Here is a 26789-nt window from a genome sequence, read left to right as displayed (position 1 = left end):
TGGGAAGGAAACAAGCTTCCGGGGACCGGTTTCTGGCATTACAGCCGTCCTCGGCCCGGCTTGCTTGAATCCTGATGGTGCAATGAGCAAGGGACTCATGTCTGAGTATACCCTTCCACGCTTAGGGTGGACAAAATTATTTACAACAAGGGGTGGTGAGGGACAGAGTCTCTGAATTAAGCAGAATACTCTCACCCAGTCAAGAGATCAGGGCTAGATCCAACACCGTTTTTTAGCTCATTGCACCATCCCAGTTTCAGAACCTGGCTGTATGCAAATTAGTCTGTTCCTGTCCCAGTGCATGATGGGAATAGGGCAAACCAAACTACAAAAGCCAATTCTTACACTGGGAAGGAAACAAGCTTCCGGGGACCGGTTTCTGGCATTACAGCCATCTTCGGCCCGGCTTGCTTGAATCCTGATGGTGCAATGAGCAAGGGACTCATGTCTGAGTATACCCTTCCACGCTTAGGGTGGACAAAATTATTTACAACAAGGGGTGGTGAGGGACAGAGTCTCTGAATTAAGCAGAATACTCTCACCCAGTCAAGAGATCAGGGCTAGATCCAACACCGTTTTTTAGCTCATTGCACCATCCCAGTTTCAGAACCTGGCTGTATGCAAATTAGTCTGTTCCTGTCCCAGTGCATGATGGGAACAGGGCAAACCAAACTACAAAAGCCAATTCTTACACTGGGAAGGAAACAAGCTTCCGGGGACCGGTTTCTGGCATTACAGCCGTCTTCGGCCCGGCTTGCTTGAATCCTGATGGTGCAATGAGCAAGGGACTCATGTCTGAGTATACCCTTCCACGCTTAGGGTGGACAAAATTATTTACAACAAGGGGTGGTGAGGGACAGAGTCTCTGAATTAAGCAGAATACTCTCACCCAGTCAAGAGATCAGGGCTAGATCCAACACCGTTTTTTAGCTCATTGCACCATCCCAGTTTCAGAACCTGGCTGTATGCAAATTAGTCTGTTCCTGTCCCAGTGCATGATGGGAACAGGGCAAACCAAACTACAAAAGCCAATTCTTACACTGGGAAGGGAACAAGCTTCCGGGGACCGGTTTCTGGCATTACAGCCATCTTCGGCCCGGCTTGCTTGAATCCTGATGGTGCAATGAGCAAGGGACTCATGTCTGAGTATACCCTTCCACGCTTAGGGTGGACAAAATTATTTACAACAAGGGGTGGTGAGGGACAGAGTCTCTGAATTAAGCAGAATACTCTCACCCAGTCAAGAGATCAGGGCTAGATCCAACACCGTTTTTTAGCTCATTGCACCATCCCAGTTTCAGAACCTGGCTGTATGCAAATTAGTCTGTTCCTGTCCCAGTGCATGATGGGAACAGGGCAAACCAAACTACAAAAGCTAATTCTTACACTGGGAAGGAAACAAGCTTCCGGGGACCGGTTTCTGGCATTACAGCCGTCTTCGGCCCGGCTTGCTTGAATCCTGATGGTGCAATGAGCAAGGGACTCATGTCTGAGTATACCCTTCCACCCTTAGGGTGGACAAAATTATTTACAATAAGGGGTGGTGAGGGACAGAGTCTCTGAATTAAGCAGAATACTCTCACCCAGTAAAGAGATCAGGGCTAGATCCAACACCGTTTTTTAGCTCATTGCACCATCCCAGTTTCAGAACCTGGCTGTATGCAAATTAGTCTGTTCCTGTCCCAGTGCATGATGGGAACAGGGCAAACCAAACTACAAAAGCCAATTCTTACACTGGGAAGGAAACAAGCTTCCGGGGACCGGTTTCTGGGATTACAGCCGTCTTCGGCCCGGCTTGCCGTCTTCGGCCCGGCTTGCTTGAATCCTGATGGTGCTTCTTAATTCAGAGACTCTGTCCATCACCACCCCTTGTTGTAAATGATATGTTATGTTAAGCACTCCGCCTGGCTCCAAGATGGCCACCGGGACTTCCTCGAAGGGGATTGGTGCAGGCGCCTAACTTAAAGATGGCCGCCACAAACTCACCCGCCCCACGAGATTTGGCCTTTTGCACACCGTCAGCGGCTCCTCCAACTGCCGGACCTCCCCAGCAATCAGAGAAGGAAATGAAGACACTCACCCACAGGTATGGGGCTCAGTTACACGCGACTGGGTGGGCTCCCAGATCGCTCCTGCACACGTAGCAACGCGGGACGTCCGCGAGGCTTCGACGTCGGGGGGGGTTTCACCGGTGCCCCACACTCTTCTCACGCCGCTCCAACGTTAGGTGGGCTCTCAACACCCTTTCTTCTGCGGCGGACTAGATGCGACTGGGGTAGGCACCCGGATCGCGGTGCTCCACAGTGAACGCGATCGGGGTAGGCTCCCGAGCCACGCCAGGCAGACCCTCTTCAGGCGCTCCATGCACTTATGCAGTGCTTCCAGTTCTCGCAAGGCGATAAACCCACGCTGCGTGGGTCGTGGCCACCACTCGTCGCCAGATGTTATGTCCTAACCACAAAGGACACAGACTCAGGTGCAGGAGTCACTAGCTTCGTTTATTTCGTCTTCTCTCCTCCACTCTCGACATACCACTGCCCTTCCATGGCATGACTCCACTCTTCCCGTGTCCCTCCCTCATCCCACCTCCTCAGCCGAGAAGGTCCTAATGCCCACAGATTAATGCACACATTACAGAAATGGTAGGCAGTGTTCTTCTAATACCCCTCTAGGGCACGGCTATCCCACTCAGAGGATCAGGGTTTGGTAGATTGTGAAAAGACTGAAGTTACAGTTCGACTTGTGCAGAGTACCTTTAGTTCTTTCCAATCCTTTACAGGCTGGGCCTATGATTGCTGGCATCCTGACTTGGCCCCAGTCCAGCTTACACTGCTGCAGTCTTTGTACTTCACACCTGGTGCACATTCCCTTGTTTGATGAAGGCAGGGATAGACTCAGCACTGGTGAAGAAGAAGAACCCACCTGCTCTAAATATAGCAGGCGGTCTGATGTTCTTACACAATGTCCCCTACTCTGTGTAAGGTTTCCAATGGAGAAGCCAACAGGGGCACCACTGTTGGAAATCTGACCCTACCCCCAACTCAAAATAAGGTGGTGGGATTACAGTTTGATGGAGAGAGTCTACTAAGGGGCTGATTACAATCTTGGCAGATGGGTTACTCTGTCACAAATGTGAGGGATATCCAGCACACCATATTACAAGTTCCATAGGATATAATGGACTTGAAATATGACAGACGGGATATAGTCACATTTGTGGCGGAGTAGCCCTGTTCGCCAAGATCGTAATTAGGCCCTAAGTGCGAGAGTAGACAGAGGTGGCAAGTTGTCCGTCTAACAGGTTGCTATGGCATTTATCATTTTCCATCTACATATATCACATTTCTAAAACCCGGCCTTCCAGTGCCATATTTCATTATTTGACTGACGAAAACAGGAATGGCATCACAAAAAACGTAATTGCTGACATGACTTGCTATCTTGCAAAAGAGGAAAATACATGAAAAATACTTGGGATGAATTGAAACAAAATGGGATAAAATGCTTATCTATTGGTATGTTGCAGATTAGGATGAAAGGCATTAAAAGGAGCACGGTAAAGGAAAAAATTTGAACTATTTTCTTATCTAACACGTTTTTGGTTTTGCTTTTGTGACACTAAAAATACAGAGAATCATGCAAAGCAAAAAAACTAAAAACTGGTTCCATCTCTAACTTTAGAAAGAGTGAAAAATTAATGTTGTCATATTTTCAGTTAATTTTTTCCCAACAGTATGCATGTAGGACGGGTGCAATTATAATTCTCCTTGTGGAAGTGGGGGAATATGGGTAACTTTGTGCAATGCTTGTAATGTGCAGTTCCTGACAAATTCTGCCAATCGGTGTGTGGTAGAATCATTCTGCCATTTGTGCTTCGCAGGAACAACATGAGGCTCCACAACGTGTGCTTGTAAGCGCGAATGAGATTTTTATAGCATATGGTGATGCTGTTCCTCTAATTGTGGTGCCTAGTTACTAGAGATACGTGGGCCATCCACCAACAGGAAGGTGGTGGTGGTAGATGAGTGCTGGTAGGAAGAGGGATACGAAGGGGATCCTGCTCTTGTGGAACTAGGGTCTTCACACACCCTGCAAGATAGGTGTCATGCTTCATCATCTGGACCTGCTCCTCATCTGGTCGGCGCTGCAATACCCAATGGGCACCCGCCAAGGGGCTCTTTGTTGGAGATCTTTTGTTCCTTAGCCGTATGATGAAGGGGGGGTGTGGCCCGTAAAGGTGTAGATACAGTGAAGTGCAGTGAGTGCGTTAAAAAAGGTTAGATATTCCAAATAGTATTTTTATTCCGGTTGGTAATCCACCTCGTTAAAAACGTGTAGAGTGGCAGCTCCCCTGATGTGGGGGTTCAGTTGTAGTTATGTTCATCTCGTGGGGTCACCATGTTTCTTGTCTAATTGTTACTCAATCACGTGGCAATTCTTCAGGTCCTTATATGTGAAAATTAAATATATCTACACTCAATGGTGCAGCTAGTAGCTAACTACCATAGAAAAACACTACATCAAGTCTCTCCAGTAGTGCTGTTTGATGACCTAAAGAAAACAATATGCAAAAGGTATACATAAGTTCATCTGTATAATATCATGAACATCCCTATAATTGCATGATGCATGATGATCACATACAACCACATCATTCACTTCTTTACAAACATAAAAATCCATTGGCGTACTAGGCACAATATTATTACACAAATATACATGAAATAGGGGTGAGGTTATCAACCCCAGGTGCGTTTAAAAGCATATTGTTGGTCGCTATCCAACCATATATCAGAAGGCAGACTGTTGATAGGAGCTGGCGGGCAACGTGAGGAACAATAGTTAAAATCATGAGACCAGCATGCAAACAATAACTATGTTTAGGGCAAGGCCAGTTCTATCATTGTAGGGAGGCCCATGTCTGATGGAGAAAAGGAATGCGATCTGTCGTAAAGAGACTCACTTCCCGGGTTCGGGAATATCGCCTCTGCGGGTACGGTGAGTCAATAAGACACCTCTGAGTATGGTGTCCTGTAAGATAAAATAAAATCAATTGCAGACAAGGTGCATGGGTTAGTGGGGTGAACCACCGTGCAGACAGGTCCAGACACTCCTTAGTGTGAACAGACAACCGCCACGTGGTGAACCCCTGCTCCACTGCACCGCAACCCACCAGCAAATGAAGGTCGTGGCCGGGCCCTGCTCGTGTGAGTGGCGGTTGACCTCAGTGGGAGCGCATGGTGGACCTAGTGGTCACACTGCACAGTACTTGGCCAGTCCCCCAGTGTGCAAGTGGTAAGCTGGTAGGAGTGCACACCAAGTGACTGTGATGTCAGCGCCCAACCAACAAACAAACAGAGGGTAGCGTATGCGAGCTGCTAGGTACCGGGCCGCTATCCCTAAACCTAAAGTGTACTCACATGTCCAGTGGGGGACCGCAGTGGATCACCTACCCTCTTCACTGATACCAAGATCAATACTCCTGCCTCTGAGTGGAATTAAAGTATAATTTTCATGTCACATGCACGCCGGGGAGGCAGGCAGCATCCAGCCTGTGTCGTAGACTGTAACTCGCGGAGAACAAGGCACTTGAACGACTCGCAGTAGCGGCCATCTTGGAGTGTGCACAGAAGCGTACATATAGGTGTGAGCGGGTGTGTTATTGCTCAATTGCTGGGTGTGTGGGACATGTCCCTACGGGGGAGAATATTAAACATGGAAAAAATAATGGGAAGATACTGTCTGCAGTAGGTGAACTGAGAACAGATCACCATATTGGTATAAAGGTGTGCCATACCTACGACTACCATAGTAGAAGGATGTTGGTCACATATCGTATGTGCTCAATAGTAATGTCAATTGGTGTTAGTTAGTTTAACAGATCATAATGGTAGTAGAAGGGGCAAAACAGTCAGAAGGCTGAGTGAGGAAGTGCCTAATATAGGATCATGGAATTAGCGGCGGGTGTGGATTCCTGTAAACACCCATGGGACATGTACGGAGGGTAACATCATAGTAGGTTTGTTATGTCGGGGTAGTGACCCCACCAAATGTGTGCATATATGTGTATAACTATGTATATCAACGTGCTCCATGACCCGCGAATGAGATTTGCCAGCTCTTGGCTAAATTTTGAGACACCACGGAGTGTTCTGGCGCCATTTGATAACGCCAGCAGATGCAAGCAGTTGCGGTCAGAGAGGGCTGCCGTTCAAGTGGATTTGCTGCACCTCGAGTAGATTTTCTTCTCAAGCAGCAGAAAAACCAACTCGAATGGTCCACACTCTTGTACAGCGCATGGTGCCACTCATGCTGATTCAACCACATTTTGCGCTATTGGTGCTAAATTGGAGTGTGAGCAGCATATTTTCCACCCAATGGTTGGAATTCCATGGAATCTCACTGAGTTATTCCGTAACGTCCCAGAATTCCATGGAGTGAACTCTGTGACTTCCGCCCACCCCTATAGATGTATGCTGCACTTATCTGTATGTGTGCCATGGTGTGTTACACCTAAACACAGTGCAATTGTTTTCTAATCTCAAATAATCACGAAAAGGTTTCAAAAAGTGGTTCGGAGATAAGGTTTTCATTCCACCCCTTTGTTGATCTTTTTCCTTATTAATCTTGTTTAGGAGTAGTTTGTGCTGCACTGCAGTAGGAGTATTTATATTTGAGTTTTGTTGGTTCTATAGAGACATGCAAGGGGATACAGTGATTTAGCACATAAAATAACAGCACATGTTGTCAGCATGAGCAGTCCATGGGCCACCATTCTGTTGGTCACAATGTGCAGCCAGCCCAGTGGCAGCTGTTGATCTATGAAAGTGGTGGGGTGAAAGACTACATTCTAAAATTGATGGGCAGAGTGCAGCAACTATATAAACAAAGGTTTGAAGAGCACAATAGGATCTCTACATTAATTAAAGGATTACTTTTATAATTTACAACTTCTAAAAAGACAGTAGAAGACACCATACATCACAAGAGTCAATATCTAAAACATATTCTTTTTCATATTTTTAATATTTTCATTGCATTATAGATGGACAATTCCAAAAATGTGCAACAGCCAAATGTGCAACAGCCTACGCGTTTCGTCCCTTTTTGTTTTCTGATGGGACTTCTTCAGGGCAACATTTGCTCTTATGGGAGTTTGTCTCTTCAATAACACTTCAAATGACTCTTCATGGCCGTTTATTTTCAGAATCTTGACATCATCTCTTCCAGTGATCAGGTGATTCTAGCGTAACTCCACACCTCAATTTCCCGCTCCTTTTCTTACTATGTCTGCAATCTTCTTAATAACTAATCTCAAATTCAGGGTATTCTTGTACGTGTTCTCTCCAAACCTCTTTCATCATCATGCACCAATTATTGACAAGCTTCTTCCATGTCCATTTTGAACCACCTGGGCATGTAGTGCCCTTTGGTTACCGGCGTAGTCCGCTGTCACCCGATTCCACGAACAGACCAAAAGATGAAAAAGAATATGTTTTAGATATTGACTTTTGTGATGTATGGTGTCTTCTACTGTCTTTTTAGAAGTTGTAAATTATAAAAGTAATCCTTTAATTAATGTAGAGATCCTATTGTGCTGCTCAAACCTTTGTTTATGTATGTTTAAAGCCTGGGTTTTTTGGTTTGACCCAAAGAGATGAGCACATTCTGTAACAATAGCAATAAACTGTGTGCAGGCGAAGTCTAGGCCCAAACCGGAGTGTGTGTGTTAGAGTGTAGCAACTGATCATGACTGTCTCAAAAAGAGTTTGACATGTTGAAAACATGGTGGAAACAGCACTTTTCCACCAACACTGTGACCAAAAAGCATTATTTTTTATAGCCACTTTTAAAAGAACACTTATTTAATATTAAACATTTCTTTGTTTGTTTGGCAAGCAAGGCTGACCACCTATGATCGCCTTGCACTCCCTTAATTTAATTCCACACTTTTCTATTTAGAACAACGTCCTGTGTTTAAAATAATGTACTATTGGCTCCCAATAGAACTGAACGCAAATCACTGTCCTTTGCTTTTAAACAGAAAAAGAAGATATGTTTAGTGGTTAAAGGGCACAATGACTAGGAAACCTGAGGTCAAACCACTGCTTTCCCGCTTGACAACATTTTGTAATCTTATTCTTATCACTGTAATTTACTCTGAATCATTTTACGTAATTCTCTCGATTGACAGCACCATGAAGGAATTCAGTTCAGTTGCCCCCTTACAACCCTCTTGTGTAAATCATTGAATACACTATAATGCATTAAACTGAAAGAATTCCAAAAATGAATACAACATATTTTGAATGTTAAAGCTTTAAGCATATTTTATACTTTCGTTGCATGAATAACATGATACATATTTTGAAGGCTGGGCATGTTCTTTGGTTCATGAGTGCCTATTCATACATTGGGCTGGCCTTTCCCTGTCAATTTGTTGGCATGCCTGCCTCTATCAATTCCAGGGACAGCAGCCTTTAATCTTTGAACTACTGTGCGATGCAACCCTTCTACCGAATAAATGGCCGAATTTAAATGCTGGCTGGAGGCCTGTTTCGCCATCTTTTGAGACAGAATAAATTACTCCGTTGCACTAACACAGGTGCCACCCACAAAATTGAGAAATGACGGCCAAGAAGGTGGTTCTTTTTTTTTTTTTTAACAAAACTTTATTCGGTTAAAATACAAATAACCATAAAAGGAACAAACAAATACAACAGGCTACAGTGAATGCAACTCTAAAAATAAATGTTCAGTGAGGGAGATCAATAAATTAAAAGTTTAAACCATTACTCTATCCATTTGTTTCCGTAAATGAAACACAGTTTTTAAAAATTTTAAGACCACAGTTACAGTTAAAACCATATCCATTCTCTGGAGATCTAAAAAAGCTGAGCGGTGATTGGTAAGATTCATTTCTTTTAGAAAAGGGACAATAATTTCAATACGAGAGGCTCTATAAAATCTGCAAAAGAAAAGGATATGAATGTCCGATTGTTGTGAAAAGCCATCACATGGGCAAGTGGGCAAAATGCGGGTCCATAGGTTCATAGTAGGAAAGGACACCAGTCTAAAATATATACAAAATCTAAAACGAGTTAAAAGAAAACGATCATAGTTTGAAATGGGCAGGGAAAGGTATGGCTGTACAGTCTTAGTCTCACATAGAGTAGGGTGGTGGGATTGTACAGAGTGTTTCAAGATTTCAACTCGCCTCCTCTTATCCTCAAGATGGTCCAGGCAGAGGGCTTTCAATGTGCTCCTTGAGATGCTGTCCATTGTAGATGGATCCAGAAAATAAGAGAAGCACCCCAAATCAGTTAGGAAGCACTTAACATATCCCAACCATTGTGATCTCTCCACATGCTCCAGGCGAAGGGTGTCCTGTAACAGAGCCCGGTTCATGGTACACTCATTTGTAGTCCAAACCCTGTGCCATAGTAAGATGGGTTGAATTTTGATAATATCTGATATATGAGATAAACCCAATTCGGCGTGACAATTAAATGTGGCAACAGACTGTGGGACTACAAGGACTTCCTTCAAAAACTTATTTTCCACAACCTGGATAGGATCAACATTTGCGTACCCCCACAAACCTGAGCCGTACATAGCCACAGATAAGCATGTTGCTTTATATATAGTTAATAGTTCTTTTATTGGTTTCCTGCCCAATTTTCTAACAAAGTTCTTTAAAGCCATGATCGTTTTCATAAATAAAAGAGTTCTGGCCTTGATTGCACATGTCCATGAACCTGACTCATGAAATAAAATGCCCAAATAAGAAAAGGTTGGGGTATTATCTAGTGGTAGTTTGTTTAAAAACATTCTTTTCATTGGTTTACTTGATTTGGGGCCACAGTTCATTGTAAATGTTTTGCTACAATTAACTTGCAAATCTAGATTCAGCATAAACTTCTCAAAGCTTGTTACTAGCTTTTGCAGAGCCTGCGGTGTGCGTGCCATGAGCACAGCATCATCCGCATACATGAGCGCAGGGATTGCCCTCCTCCCGACCCTGGGCATATCCCCGCATTCATGCAGCAGATGATGCTCAAGCCCGTTAATGTAGAGGAGGAAAAGAAAAGGTGCCAGCACACAACCTTGACGTACTCCACGACCCACACTAAATTTTCTGGAGCATTCCCCCCCTCTACCGTAGCGAACAGACGCAGTGGCTCCATTATACAGTTCCCTCAAGAAACAAATGATAGTATTGTCCACTCCCATACCTTTCATTACTGCCCATAATTTGGAGTGCGACACACAGTCGAACGCAGATGAGAGATCCACAAAAATAAAATACAAGCGTTCCGACTTAATCCTTATATACTTATGCTGTAACAACATTAAATTTAGGCCTTGCTCAGTTGTACCAATCCCTTTTTGAAAGCCAAATTGCAAGTCGCTCAAAACTTCGTTATCTTCCGCCCAACTTTGAAGTCTTGCCAACACTATTCGACCCAAGATTTTTATTGAGGAATCAAGAAGGGAGATAGGCCTATAACAGGCACAGCTGTTTCTATCCCCCTTCTTGTAAATGGGGACAATGACAGAGGTGAACCAGGAATCTTTTAAGCCACTTGCCAATGCTGCATTAAAAACTTGTACTAAAATAGGGGCCCAAATTTCAGAATTGGCTTTGAAAAGGTCAGCCGGTATCCCATCGGGCCCAGCTGCCTTTCCTCCCTTAGTTGCCTTTAAGGCAAGCAGAACCTCGTCAAGTGTAATAATCAAATTAGGCCTAGTTTGTAAATCCAAACTGGTCTGGGGTGCACCTCCTTGATTATCATCCTGAGCCATATAAAGATTTGAAAAATGATCCACCCAATTGTCCTCATTTATTGCAATCTCAATTCGCGCAGTGTGGGTTTCATACGGAAAAGGTGTATTAATTACTTTCCAAAAAGCAGCAGAATTTTTGGATTGTGAGGCCTCACAAAGTGAATCTAGTGCCTCCTTATTAAGCACAATTTTCCTTTCTTTAAGAGCCTGGTTATATAGTGACCTGCATGTTCTTATTTCGCCTAGGTCTCTTGGGCTCCTGTGAACTGCATGCTTTAAATTTTTCAGCGCCCTAGTACATTCATTATTAAACCAGCTCTTACACCCCTTACCACTACGCTTTGACTCCACCCTTAAACTACTTTTTATATTTGCGGCAATGATACCAAAATGTTCAATAATTTGATCACTACTCGCATCATTTCCCAAACAAATCAAAAAACTAGTAGAGCATGCCTCCCAGAGTTTCTTAAAGAACATTACGGGGACTATTTTGCTCCACTTAAGTGAGTATCCATTTTGTCTCCCAAGAACCACATCAACCGCTGCCTCAACAGGAGGCGCGGCCGTAGATGGGTCTGGGAACAAATCAACTACCGTAAGGCATTGCGGAAAATGGTCGCTTAAGGGCAATGGAATATTTGTAGCCTCCACCGCTCTATGATTAAGACTACTGGAGATGATAATAAAATCAATAGTTGACGACAAACCTCTACCAAAAAAAGTGGGAATAAAGGGAGTGGGTTTTAGTGCTATTTCATTTGCAAACCCTAAGTCAAACGTAAATAATATTTCGTTCAGCAAATCCCCCATTAGATTATGGTCGAAATGGGTCAGATTCGTATCTCTATCTATCATTAGACCACATAGTCCCTGTCTACCTTTAGGACAGAGTGGGCAGTTAAAATCTCCCCCCCATAAAATTACAAATTCTCTATTATTTTTGTCTACCTCTACCTGAACTTCCTCCCTGAGTTGCTTCATTGCAACCACGATTTCTTCCCTCGGAATATTGTTATAAAAATTAATAACAATAATCTTTGCTCCTTTTAGGTCTCTTAAGACTATAATCTGGAAGTAATTGGAAAGTGAAAAATGATGGGCCTGTTTGATTTTAAGGTTGTTTGAAATAAACGTAATCAAACCTCCTTTAGCCCTTCCAAAATGTCCTCCAATAGCTGGGGTAAAGAAAGTCCTATAGCCATTTACGTGGATTGGGTCCTGAGTCCATGTTTCTTGGAGGGCCACTATATCCTGCCCACTTATTATGGAATCCCATGCTGGATTGCAGATTTTTTGTCTCAGCCCGGCTACGTTCCAGAAGAGCAATTGACACAGGTCACTCTTCACCTGTAACGAACCATTCCCTATCTGCTCTGTAGGCCCATTAGTATCTCCTCCAAGAAGCTGCAACTGTTCCGGGAAAACATTGTCAGAAGCTGTTAACCCATCCGAGGTGGTTGTCTTATTTAATGTAGGAGAATCATGGGATAAATCAATGGGAGCCTCAGTACTACTAGAAGATACCCTACCCCTAGTAGAGACTTGAAGAATTGGGCATGAAAGCTGTTCCTCAGCCACAGATTCCGTAAGAGTCTGAGCTCGCTGTCAATCTACACCGTCCAAACCCGACAAGATATGATAACGGTTTTGGACCGGTAGACTATACAATGGTGGCAGGGGTCCTCCATTATTCCCTAATCTCCCTTGGGTAACATTAGGTCCGAAATAGGGTGGATAGTGATTCATAGTAGGTGGGTTTTGATAAACCTGATAATCATTCCTACGATAAAAGTCCTCTGGTCTCTCAATATAAAGAGGAGGGCCTTGACCACTAACGTAACCAGGAGTTGCCTGCATAGGCAGGTTACCCCCTGGCCTATCCCACAGTCCTGCACTTTCAAACCAGTGTTGACGTACTGGCTTCTTAAGAAGCTGCCTGTCCCTCCCCCGATTAGTAAAACTTTTTGGGGGTGCATAGGGATAGAAATAGGAAAGAAGATGCGTGGAGATAGAGCCACTGCTACTAGCATCGAACCAATCCCCAATGTGCCTCACTGCCCTATAATCCTTAAAATTGATGATTATAACATCACCATTTTTGTCCTTGGGCCTAACCCCGACCCAGTTAGCACGCCTTAGGCTTAAAATTTCGCCATTTATTGAAGCGGGCAGTGGTCTATTATCACGGAGCCAAAAAACAACCTTATTCCGTAGTGCTCCGTGATCTTCCCGTTTGCCTTCGGGGAGTTCTGGGACCCCTGCCATAACAATGACAAAAGGGGCAGATTCAGGGGTTAAGTCCACGACACGATTAATTTTATTTTTAGTGGGGGCAGTTGTCGGATGGTTACCTTTACTTAGCTTGGTCATTAACAGATCCTTACTACCGACTTGATTTAAGGTGTCCCCTTGTTTAGTTGGTTGTTCATTGATTACCGGCGCCACCTGTTGGGGTATAGCCATCTCTGGGGCTGGAGTGATTATCGTAATTGCAGGACTCCCTGCTCTTACACCCTTTTGTACTGAACTCTGTTTTTGTTGCAGTACTGGCTTTTTTACTGTTGGTGTTATAGGTGCTAATGACAAAGGGGGCCCTTTTAGGATAGATTTCACAGGAGGGTTGACCTTAGAATTTTCCAAAGGATTTATTTTAGGTTTTCCTATCCCCTTTGCCAAATCCAGTAGAAGGAGGGAATTATGTTCAACCTTCTTCTGAGTTTGATCTAATTGAGCACACAATGTCGTTATCTTATCTACCAGTGGTTGCATCGCTCCCTTAAAAAGTTCTGCAATTTTGGCCATCATAGCCACCTCCCCTTCTAAAGTTTGACCACCTTGTTTCGAAGGCACACAAACAGCCCCTTTTCTAATTTTATTTGCACGGTTTCCCAGTGGCTCACCTCCCCTTTTTAAACTGTTAGTTATAGTAGGGGAGGTTGTAGGGGACATAAGAGATGGATCAATAGGGAGTCTAGGGGAGCCCGATAGCCTAACAGTATCATTCCCAGTAAGTAGGTCCAATACAGGAGAACTGGTAGGTGTACTGGACAAAGGGAGCTTATTAATTATAGTTTGGTCATGGGAACACCCTACAATATTATCAACGACCCCTGAAGATGACAAATCAATAAGTAGCAGAGAATCTGTAGGGCATTCAGATGTGATAACAACCCCTTTTTCTCCTGTTTTACACAGTCTAGGTTCAAAACACGCTGATATAGGGCCAAACATTACCCCCCCTCCTTGTTTAGTTGTGTTATTACATTTCCTTTGCTTACCCCTGCGCCTCACACGCGCTTTCCTAAAGATTCGTGAAGGAACCTTTGTAGCAGACTCCTGTGGTTCGCAGGAGCCTTTAACTACCCCTTGGGTGTTAGAAACCTCATCATTCGCACCCGCATGGATTAAAGCAACTACCGTCGTAGCTTTACGCATGGGAGCAGGAGGCTCCTCCAAAGGAATATCTACAACGGTGACTGGAAGCTCAGGAGGGTTTGATAAAGGGAGCTCCAGCCCCAGGGACGCCCTTCTGTTGCTATTAATCTGTGCTACCTTTTTAATTAAGAAATTGTCCATAGTAACAGGTTTAGGAGGCATAGTGAATTCCTATAGTGGTAGTTACTAAAATTACATTGAGCATAGGATTCACACTCACATGTATAAATAACTGGAACAAAGATGGACTAAAGAGTGTGGCCCCGGCCCGGCTCCGTTGGTCCCCGGAGGGCCACAGAGGGCCCGCCCTTTGCCCGGGCTTAGCCCCGGGCTGCGTCCCGCGCGCGTCCCGCGGTCCGCGGTCGAGCCCTTTCTCATATAGAAGGGTTCCCAAGGGGGCGTGGCACTGGGAGGGGGCGCGGCTCCCCCGGGAGAGGACACAGCTGTAGGTGTTCCAAGCTGATCCTCGCAGTCCCGGGGCCGCGCCTCTCACCTCCTCTGCGGCCTCACGCCTCCCTCCTCTCGCTGGCAGAAGTATTTGACACACGTCCCAGGGCAATGCTACTCCTGTAGCGGGACCACACGAACAGGCTCAGTCAGCAGGAAACTCCTCTCACGAGCGGCGCCCGCGAAGCGGGGGCCGCGAGGAGTAAAGAGCAGGCAGATGGGGGCGGGCACTGGGAGGGGGCGCGGCTCCCCCGGGAAGAGGACACAGCTGTAGGTGTTTCAAGCTGATCCTCGCAGTCCCGGGGCCGCGCCTCTCACCTCCTCTGCGGCCTCACGCCTCCCTCCTCTCGCTGGCAGAAGTATTTGACACACGTCCCAGGGCAATGCTACTCCTGTAGCGGGACCACACGAACAGGCTCAGTCAGCAGGAGACTCCTCTCACGAGAGGTGGTTCTTTCTTAAAGCATTGGCAGGAACAGCCATCACGGCGGTTCCTGCCAATGCTTTGTGAAGTTTGGTGCACGGTCCCATCAACATGATGAGCTGTGTGACAAACTGCTTTCTTTTGTATTTTCAAAAAGAAAAAAGAAAACCCTGAACTGCATTTTCTCATTGACACTACAAAAGAAAATGCCCCATCCGCATGGGAGTTCTTTTCCATTGCGTGGGAAGTACTTAGCCGTTGTCACTGTCCATTGGAGGTAGACCTGTAATTCCACCCACATAATTTAGATGGAAAGAATTAGAGGTCAGTTTTTGATGCCCTTCACCGCCCTTTCCAATGGCCGTTACTCGACAGGGCCATCTGAGAGGTTTAATCACAGTGGGGATGGCGTCTTCTCCGCAGTGATTAAACCTATGGCCCTTCCACATCCAAATTGGGCGGTCTGACCACATTCTTGGAGGTAAGGACGCTCTGTCACCAAAAATTACATGAGGGCCGAGTGTAAGTATCACACATATCATGGAAAGCGACTGAGGATTTTACCAAGGACAGCGAGACAACAACAGCCATGGAAAACCTACTTCCTTTCCTCTGGACTAGGGACAGAGGAAGGCTTCTTGGATGTCAATGTAGCAGTAGGTCAAAAAGACACATGGACAAAACTGGTTAAAAAGTCTGAGTCAATTGAACCTGTGACTAAACGTGCTCACGTCACCAACCTTTCAGCAGCCCTTGCAGCAAGCATCCCATCTGCCACCAGCCCGGGGCAGCCTGCTCTTTACTTTTAATGTCCTCAACACTGCCAGTAGCACTGATCAGGCACTTATCATGAAGTCGAACTGAGTCGGGAAGGTGTCCCGAGGTGCCCACATGTTCGGTTTAGCTAAAGCATGTGCATTGAATCTGTTTACATGATGTGATTAGCATCACTGACAATGACGCTAATTACATACACACTGGTCCACTCACATGTCTCCAGGCATTGCACAGTGCAATTTTGGGAGACTCGTTGGGAAAGGGTGTTGTGCACCTTTGTTGATTGACATACAATAATGGACAGAAAAGTGCAGCCATTAGTGTCCAGGTACATTGTATTTATGAAGTTTACCTATGTCATTGGGGCAGTGGCCATGCAGCCTGGCAGGCATCATAATCCAGGGCTGAAAGCAGGCAAGGACAGTTAAACCAGCGACGTCCGGCACATGCGTAGTAGCACATTTATCTTAAAAAGTGACTTGATTATCTGACCTCGCTTAGAGTGAGGGTCAGAGTGATCATATAATGTATGCATTTCCAAGTATTTAATTAAAAAAAATAATAATAAAAGGTAGAAATTAGGGAGAGGAGCGGAGACCTGGCACACCTATACAAACGTTATTGCCCTCGACCAGTGATTGCACATTGCAAGGGGGATGCAGGGACTAACTGCTCATAACTTCTTCATCATAGCTTTCAGTGGTAATGCTTGCATTTAATTAAATTAATGACGCAACAGCATGCCAAGGTGAGCAGTCATTCAGAGTGCAAGATAACTGTACGCTATTAGTGTGGGTACTGTGTTAAACTGGTCATCATTGAGTACCTCATAATGCTAAGTCTGCAGTCACACAATACCAGCAGAACTCTCACATCCTTCACAGAGGAGCAGTCACACACTACTGAAAGCCCTTTTACACCCCAGACAGATTAGCATTCTTCCACTACTGACAGAGCACTCTCAAAACCCCCAGAGTAGCAGTTGCACACTACTGACAGCGCTTTCACACCCCTTTTAAAGTAGCACTCACTCACTACTGCACACACTACAGACAGCACAAACACAGCCCTTACAGAATACCAGTTACACTACTGAGAGCCCTCTCATAGCCCTCAGGGTAGAAGTCACACACTACTGTAAACCCTTTCTCCCATGGCAACCTAGGAGTTGAACACTATTGAAACCATTCACATCTCTCACAGAATAACAGGCTTACATTAACAATCACATTCACACTCTTCACAGATCAGTAGTCCCACACTGCTGACAGCATTCTCACACCCCATACAGTGTGGCAGTCACAAACTACTAGAAGCGTTCTTAATCACTTCATAGTCTGGTAGCCTAACAATATCAACAGTGCTCCCACACCCATCAGAGTAAAAGACACACAATATTGGTAGCCCTCTCACACACGGCACACAACCTAGTAGTCACATATCACTGACCACACTTACACCTGACATAGTCTGACACCATGGAAGGCACTCTCATATCCCAAGAAGCTAGTTGCTTATCTCAACTGACAGCATTCTCACAGTCAATAAATCTTAGATTAGTAGTTTAGAACTGAAGGAGTATCTTCATTCTTTGGTGGGTGGTATTTTGGATGGGCAAGAGAGCGAGTGCAAGAATGGGTCAATGGGGCATGAGTAGATGCACAAGTACAAGGACAATAGAGTGAGTGCATGGATGTTGACTACCTAAGTACACGGGTGGATGGATGAGTAACTGCGTAGATGGGAGGGTTCCTCTTGGATCTCAGGAACTCAATGAGACCTTTCTGACATCAGCAGAGGCCTAGCGCCGGCACATCAATATGTCCATTCTATTGTACATCACTATCTGTCCCATTTTACATCACCCTCTGCCACTATAATATACTCACACATACTCTAGAACTGTATATCGCCCAGTACAATACCCAGTGCCTCATGCAAGGACGTCGATTCAGAGGGCTGTATGGGGTGGGACAACCACCTAATATTTACTTAGTTGGTCTTGGCCTGGCAGTGGCAGTCGGAAAGGCAATCTTCAGTAACAGTGATATCACTGTCGTTGTAGGCTGGGTAGAGGTGGGCAAGAGATTATGTGAACAGGGACAGTCGAGCTAGAACCGACTGAAGGATCTGGCCTGCCTCTAGAAGCTTGTGCAAGAGCCGAGACATGAAAATATGTGGCATGTAAATTGTGCAACAAACATCATGTAAAACTATGATGAAGCCACTTTCAGTTTAGTACTTCAGAATATGTCACTGCATTGGGAGGCATTTATTAAAAATAATAGTTTCAAAACAAACTTAGAAATAGTCATGCCTCCCCTCCCCATGATAGCAATGACAATAATGAAATTAGAGGTCAGTCAATTGTTGTGTGTAACCCACATATGGCAGAGATTCTTAATTTAGATGAAGCAACATTAAAGTCTGCTAACCATAAGGTGTTTTACAGCACAGTTCCCGAACTCATGCATTTGAAGGTACATTCATTTGTGATAAGGAAGAAAAAAGAGTCTCTGTAAAATAAAATATTTGCCTACATTTACACAATTTGTTCAAGTGGGGAAGTCTCTATTGACACTAGATTTTCGGGCTTCATATTGTCGCAATTCAGTTACTTGATGGGTATACCCTAATCTCGCCTATTTTACATTAAAAGTCACTGATTTATCTCTAATCATTGGTGCGTCATGTTAGGAAGTGGGACCAGGCAGATGCCACACGAGAGCTCAGCTTGTTTTGGGTCCCACGTTCCAAGAGGTCCTCATGATGAGCCTGCGCCAGGCATCAGGCTTCTGAATTCAGCAGATTGTGTTTTGGTCATTTTTTCATGCAACAAATGACTCAGTCACTGCTCTGTTTCTGAGCCGATTGTACGCACTCGCACCAGCACTTGCAGATCCTCCCGTCATCCCGTCCCCATTTTCGATCACCAGCAGGTGGCGCTCCAGGACTTCCGATTCCGGGTTGCCGCGGGCGTGTTTACCGGCCGGTTTTCGGCCGCTGCTGTTACCGCCATCGTCGCCGCGGCCGGTGCTGGAGTGGTGCTGGGTTCATTTGGGGCATAGCCGGAGCCCTGGCAGATTGTCGGATTCCTCGGGAGGAGGCAAGTTTTGGAGCTGCGAAAGGTGGTTGCCGAGGGTCCGAGGGAGCGCAGCGCTGCACCTCCAGCGGCCGTCTAGAGGCTGTGTGTGGCCCAAGTCAGCGTGAGGAGTCGCGTATAAGATGTGGTGACCCCAGGAGAGTACCCAGAACAGTATCCAGGAAAGTAATTGGGTGCCTCCATTAAGAAGGGTCAACGTCTGGACCAGAACTGAGAGTGGAGCAGAGAGGAGCATATGATCTAATATAAAGCTGCTGCTGCTGCAAATTGGCAACATTATGGAACAACCAATAGGAGCCTAAGTGGGGAGGAGGAGGAAAGAGTGCTGGCTCATAGAAACAGAGGTAAGTGAAGTTGTACTTCCCCTCATAAACATATAGATATATAAATAATAATTATCTTGGGGAAGCTTATGCGGAGTGGGGATTGCTGTGCACCAAATAAGCTGGTGAAAGCCCTAAGGTGAAGGAAACCCCACCGTAACCTGCGGGAAGCTGAGAAGAAGAACGCAAAGTAAGAACACAGGAAAAACAATGGCCCTAGGGAAAACTAAACCACGCAGAGTGGTAAGAAATAGTAAAAAAAACGCAAATAAATCGGGAACAGTGGACGCGACAGGCTCACCCAAAGGCTTGGCTGACGTAAATAATGAGATGGTAAATAATGAGATGGTAACACCAATTGCTGGCAGAACAATATCCATCAGAGCAACCCCTTCCTCAAGCACAACCCCGCAGCCAGCGCCGGCATCTGCCAGGTCAACAGGCGCAAAAGGGGGGTCGGTGGTATCAAAAACCATCAAGGATTTTATCGGTAAACATTTCATGGGGAAAGAGAGAGCAGAAAAGGACACAATTGAAATTGAGACCACGCAATCTATCAAGGATCCGGCCGCATCAAGCACAGAGGCCTTGAATCAGACTGACTTTAATATCGCTGAGATACCAATGGAACCGCGTCTATCATCTTCCCCAAGGACGTTTCAGTCGATTTGCACCCAGGATTTAGGTGCAGATATGGTGAATGAAGAACGAGTAGTCTGTAGTGACTCCTTGGGAGAAGGGAACATTACTGGGGAGACTCCCTGTCAAAAGGATCATGAGAGTCTAGGATCCCCAAAAATAGTGGGATTAGATGCATCCGGCATATCCCTATGTAGCCTGGAGGTGACGGGTTCTAACGGCCAATCCATGCTCGAAGTAATGCTAATGCTCCAGAAGACTCTGCAGGGCATTCTGGAGGTTACAGTATTAAATAATGACATTCTGAAAAGACATGGTGATCAATTTAAGGGCATAAATGGGGAATTAGCACAGATTAAAAACTTGATGCCCTCAATTGTAAGACCTGTAGAAACAAAGGAGGATAATAAAGTGGATAGGGGGGAAGAAGTGGAAGAGGTGACTAGCCCCCCAGAGAATGAACCAACAGAATATGTATCCTACCGTCCCATGCTTATAAAGAGGTATGGGGATGAGAGATATAGAAGGTCTAATATACCAAGGAGAAGGAAAGGGATTAAGGCCCGACCCAGCTGCTACTCTAAAAAGAACCAGGATCACAGTGGGGGGGAAACGCCAATATATAAGTCAATAAATAAGATAGCAAGGCAAGGACTTAAAAAGTTAGACTTTGTAGAGAAAGGGGCAAATAGCAGCCGACATGAGGTACAACGTAAGGGGATAATGAGGAGGGATATGGGAGAGAACAAAAAGGTTAATAGGAGAAATCCCCCAGGGGTGAAAAAGAGTGTAAGAGTAGAGCGGGAGAGTGAGATGTCCCCAAGTGCGGAGGGACCCCACCCAAGTAACTGGAAAGGGGTTAAAAAAGGGGGAGGAGAAGAAGCTAGTTGGCACTCAAGGGGAGTAACAATAGGAGGGAATCGCCAACATCAACAGACAGTATTACCCACTGACACTTGGATATTTGTAGAGTCAATAGGACAGGCGAAAGGGGGGAAAAGAACTAAGAAATTAAATCCCTTGAATCGCTCCCAGCTACTATCCTCATTTGGAAAGTGCCCCAGTCTAAGAAATGTTAGCACTAAAGATCTAAAAGAAGTGGGGTTCACAGTAAACAGTAAGGGGGAGGAAATAACCAAGGTTTTACTCCACTCAGCCCTAATAAAGGAAGCTATAGAAAAGGCAGAGTCCGAGATGCTAAGGGAAGGCATTAGAATACTAAAAAGGAAGGATGTATTCTCGGATAAGTTAGGGACTCCTTTCCTTAGAAATCACGCAGCTCTAGGGGACAGACAAATAAAAATGATCAATCTGGGGAGAGGTACCAATGATGCCCTAGAAATCACGATAAGACCCAATGACCAAAGGTGGGACATGGAAGAAGTACTTGCTGGGAACAGATACAGAGAGCTGGCATATATGAGTAGTGAGGAAGATGGTTTTATGAGTGAGATCGACTAGGAAGCAGGAGCGCCGCACAGCCTATCAATAATGACCTGGAACATAAACGGGTACAATAGAATAGCGATACAGGAAAATTTTAAAAATATCTTGAGGAAAAACGATATCGTTTGCCTCCAGGAAACTTGGCTGTGTGGCGAAATCCCAGCTACGGTAGGTTTCACTCATTATGTAAAAGCCGCTAAAAGGAACACGGTGGGTAGACCTTCAGGGGGTTTGATGACGCTGATCTCTACAAGGATTGCCAAGGACATTGAACCCCTGGAACTACAGTGTAACTGGGCTCTGGGCAATAGAGTGCGAACAACAAACAACATGTTGGGGGGTGAAAGTCTATGCATTATAAATGTATATATTCAGAAAGGGAAAGTAAATGAATATAAGGCAGACTTGGAACACTTAAAAACTGACCTAGATGGGGTGTGTAACCGGTTTCCAAAGGATGTGCTCGTAATATTGGGAGACTTCAACCATAAATTGAATCCTAAATCAATGGATTCTTGGTTGAAGGACTTGTTGGATGCATATAAAATAGAGCAGGCACAATTCCCCAGCTGTGAAACCTCAAGTAAAGATGATAAGCTCGGGCAACTGTTGGGGGTTATGGGATTTGTATGTACCAACGGTAGAAAGGAAGCAGACAGGCCTGCGAAGCGTACCTTTAAGGTAGGGCAACAAATGTGCCCTATAGACTATGTATTTATACAGGCCTGGCATTTCCACCTTATCAAGCAGTTCGAAATTTTGGGGGTGGAGGGTAGTGATCACTATCCACTGCAGTTTGAACTTCAGGTAAATAGCCACCCGCAAAGACAAAAAGTGTTATCAGTAGATGTAGAATACCCCAAGCGGTTAACAACACGAATCACCGAGGAATATATACAGAAACTAAGTGCGTATCAGTTAACTGTGAATTTGGGTAACCTTGTACCAGAAGGAAGTATAGCCTGGTACGAGGGCATAATAAGGCAATTGGTGGAATGCCTCCGGATTAAGTTAAAGTGCAATAACCAAAAACCAGTAAATAATGTGACATTATACCCTAATAATAACAAACACTGGTTTGATGCCGAATGCCGGAAATTAAAGGCCGGTATTAGGAAACATGAAAGACGACTCAGAGGTAACTATAGTGAGGTAGTGGTATCAGATCTCAAAAAAATGAAGCTAAAATATAAGTCAGTTATTAGAGATAAAAAAAGGTGTTTTAAGGACAAATGTTGGGATAATCTACTCGTGACAATTGAAGACAAAAATGTGAAAGGCTTTTGGAGGCTAATACAGGACTGTATGGGGAAAGCACAAGGGACCATGCAGTGCGCAGTACCAGAGGATAAGTGGCTGGCCTATCTAGAGGAAATCTATGGGAAATGGCCAATGAGGGAGGGAATAATGGTAAATGCCTGGCCAGTAATAAGTGAAGAATTAAAAACCCATTTTCTCCCAGATCAAATTAGAACCATAATATCTAGACTAAACCTAACACGGGCAGCCGGCCCTGATAACCTGCCAGCTGTCATAATAAAAACAAACATAGAATGGTGGGCAGAGTTCCTTTCAAATATGTTTTTATGGATCCTAAATTCAGGTGAATTCCCTGCAAATTGGAAAGGGGCCATTGTTAGGCCAATCCATAAAAAAGGTGATGTAAACACCCCTAAAAATTACCGCTTAATAAACCTCTTGGATATAGGCGAAAAGGTTTTTTCTAAGGTAATCCTAGGGATCCTAAAGGAGTGGGTGGAAGACAAACAGATAATACCCCCAGAGCAGGGGGGGTTTAAAGAAGGCCACTCAACGATTGACCATTGTTTTGCTCTGTGGTCCATCGCACGGAAGTCAATTGATCAGAGGAGTAATCTATTCTGCTGTTTCGTTGACTTCCGTGCAGCCTTTGATCTTGTGGACAGGGATCAGCTGTGGTCAACACTAATAGGGTATGAACTACAGGATGACCTGCTGGCCCTTGTCCAAGCATTACATACAGAAAATTGGGCACAGATAATATTGGACACGGATGGAGGACTGACCAGGAGAATCCCTATTGGAAACGGCTTAAGACAGGGGTGCGTTCTAGCCCCCCTGCTGTTCGCCCTGTTTTTAGCTGACCTACCCCAAGTATTAAGAGATGTCAGAGGGGCGAACCCGAAGTTGGGAGGAAGGCACATATCGTGCCTCCTTTATGCCGATGACCTAGTAATAATGGATCAAACGGAGATCGGCCTTCAGAGAAAACTCAATAGGTTTAAAGATTACTGTACGAGTAAAAAACTAGTGGTAAATATGGATAAAACCAAAATAGTATGTTTTGGGAGAAGGAAAGTGAAGTTCACGTGGTATCTCGGCACAACCTTGCTTGAGAGGGTGACCAACTATAGATATTTGGGAATGTGGTTCTCAGGTAACCTGAAATGGCATACACACCTGCAAGCATTAAAAATAAGGGCACTGGCATCGGTCAAAGGCCTAAAAAGCTTTAATAACACCTATGGTGAAAGCTCAGATAGACCGGTCTTAAAAGCCTATCAAGCAATGGTCCCCCCACAATTTCTGTATGGAGCAGAGGTTATTTATCTCAGTGGTAAGACCTCCTGGGATAGTGAAGAGGGAAATATATTAAAAAGCTTATTCGCTCTGCCAAAATCCTCTATGGTGCAGGCAGCACGACTGGAGCTGGGAATAACCTCCTGGGCTATTACAGTTTGTATGAGCCTTGTACGCTTCTGGCAGCGGTTGGGAGTAGGGGAAATTGCTAAAATCTCCCAATGGGCTAAGGAGGAAATTATCAATAGTGAGCTCCCCTGGGCAAAAGAGGTAAGAGCCTCAATAAGCAAGGCTTATGGGGTGCTAGATCTGAAGGTATGTCTGCCGCAAGACCCCATAATATTTGGGAAAAAAGAATTAAAGACTCAGGGGGTCAATATGTCCCGTAGTTATGACCGGGAATACCTTGCTCAAAAGTCCTCGGTAGCACATATGAAAGTGGCTTGGGAGAGCAGTCAACACTTCCCTTACGTGGATCGGTTACCCAGCCATAGTCTGAGGCGAGAAGTCCTGAAAATGCGAATTGGCATAAACCCATGCTATGCAAATAATGGGGTTCGAAATTCAATGATAGGAAGTAATGGGAAATGCACTTGCACTTTAGGAACCACTTGTGATATGTCACATATTCTATTAGATTGTACGAGATTTTTAGACTTTCGAAAGGAGTTTTTACGTCCGATTTTTAAAAAATATAAGATTATGTACAGAATGCAAGCTGCCACTCTCTTGGTGGAAATGGAGACTTTAGATATAGCCTGCGCGTTGGGGAAATATATGAACAAAGTTAGGTGGTTCCTCAAATGCGCAGAAGAACATGTATAGTGCAGCCCTTATCCCTGAATAAAGGTAGAGATACTAAGGGACAATAGTAGTAAAAACTGCATTCTGAAGAAGGTATAAAGAGGAAATTTTAGCGATTTTAACAAATAATGTTATAATACTCCGTTTTAAAAGGAACAAGAGCAGTTAATTTTAAGTATCTTGAGGTGTAATTGTGGCTTTAATATTATCTTGTGATGCTGCTGCTCTTTTTCTTGTTGAATATTACCATGTTTTGTTGTTGTCCTTTCTCTTATCACGGAATGTGGAATGTACTTTTAAGGTTTTAACAAATCAAATAAAGTTTTGTTTGACTGACTGACTGACTGTTTTATGAGGACCGACTCACATCTAGGCATCTGGGTGAGATCTGACTGTGGGTGAGTGTACATGATGGGGCACAGATGAGAGCTCAGGAGATGAGCCTGAAGGTGTGTGTCTTTCTCAATTCCCCGTCAGTTGTTATAGAGGTGTTCAACCTTAATGCACATGCAACTTGTTGCTACTAGAAGCCCTTCTTATCTCTCACATTCTAAGACTGTTCTGCTGTTGTTAGGTAGGGGTCTATGCTAGCCTGCTCTCCTTTTCTCTCTGTCCTACATGGTCGTAAAGAGGGACTGGACTACAGTGGACAACATAGTACTGGGGCCCTCCGCTGACTGGCCTTACTTTTACAAATAACTGAAAACTAACACACCTGGCCTATCCCTTACCACCGTCCACCACCCTAACCTTTTTAGTTGGGTACACCAGATAATTGGGAAATATGAGCCCCACCCCTCCCTAACATTATTGACTAAGCTACACCCCTCCCTCATGCGGCACAAGCTATATCTGACTTTTGGTGTGTATGGTCACTGAAGTTCATTTAGTGTATATAGTTCTCTTGGCCCTTGTGAAAATGTGTGTAACTGCTGGCATCTGTGCATGCTGTCTCTGCATGTGTGCGCTTATGTTTTAGGTCTCCGTGTACTCTTGTACAAAAGCCAAATGTCTGGGGTTTGCCAATGCTTGTTTGTTTTCTCTCTCTCTTTCATTCTCCCTGGGACTGTCTCTTTCTCGTTATAATCGTCCTTGATTGAGTGGCCTGCAAATGACTTCCCAAGAACGCGTCCTTAGAAAATGGAGAGAGAGAGAGCAGGTCGTTTGTGTTTTGTTGCCATTCTTCCCGGTTCACAAGTTGAAGCGTGACTAATGCAGACAGGTCACATGTTTGAGCTGCAGTTTGGCATGAGCTAATGTGGCGGCCCACAGCGTGAAATCCTGCACGAGCCCCTTCATTAAGGACAGTGCTCGGACATTCTTTAGCATGAGCTGAAGAGCTATGGTATGACAAATCCAATTACAGCTGAGCAGGTGGTTCTGACCCAAAACAAAGCTCGAAAAACAAAAGTGGCAGTTGCAGCGGAAGGAATCAGAGCTGTAGTACATTTCATCCGCAGTGGTTAGGTGCGCACTACAATGCAAGCAACAGACCATGAAGTGTTTGATGAAATGCAGGTTTCAAAATGATCTGACCTCATAGCTCCTTGGCCCAGAAGCCACGTTTTCTGTTTCCAATATTAAAGGCAAACTTGCTCGTTGATACTTAGAAAGGATGAATTGTTAATGCATGAGAGCGATAGAAATAGTTATTTGAAATATGTAGAACACGAAGCACATTTATAGTGGGATTAATCAATACCCACGGAATAAAAAAAAAAAGAAAATGGAACATAAGAAAATATGGAGAGAGATTAGAAAGAAATGACCGTAATGACGATAATTCATAGTTTGTTTGGAACAGTTCATAAGTATTCAATTTCAAAGAGACCACTCCTACAGATGGTCTTGCAAACAAATATTTCTGAACCTTATGGTGCTAGAAAGCTGTAAAGCGACAGGAGTAAGTTTCTGTCTCTGTGGGTGAAAGAGTCTGGTAGAAACAGGGAGAAGAAGATAAGAGTGAGAGAGTGAACGTGAAAAGAATGGACATAAATGTAGAAAGACAAAACTACTAAAATTTTCTATGGGATGTCATTTT

This window comes from Lissotriton helveticus, chromosome 5_1, assembly GCF_964261635.1.
Source record: "Lissotriton helveticus chromosome 5_1, aLisHel1.1, whole genome shotgun sequence".
Classification (NCBI taxonomy): Eukaryota; Metazoa; Chordata; class Amphibia; order Caudata; family Salamandridae; genus Lissotriton; species Lissotriton helveticus.
The sequence above is the reverse complement of the archived record's forward strand: the minus strand, read 5'-3'. Positions refer to the sequence as shown.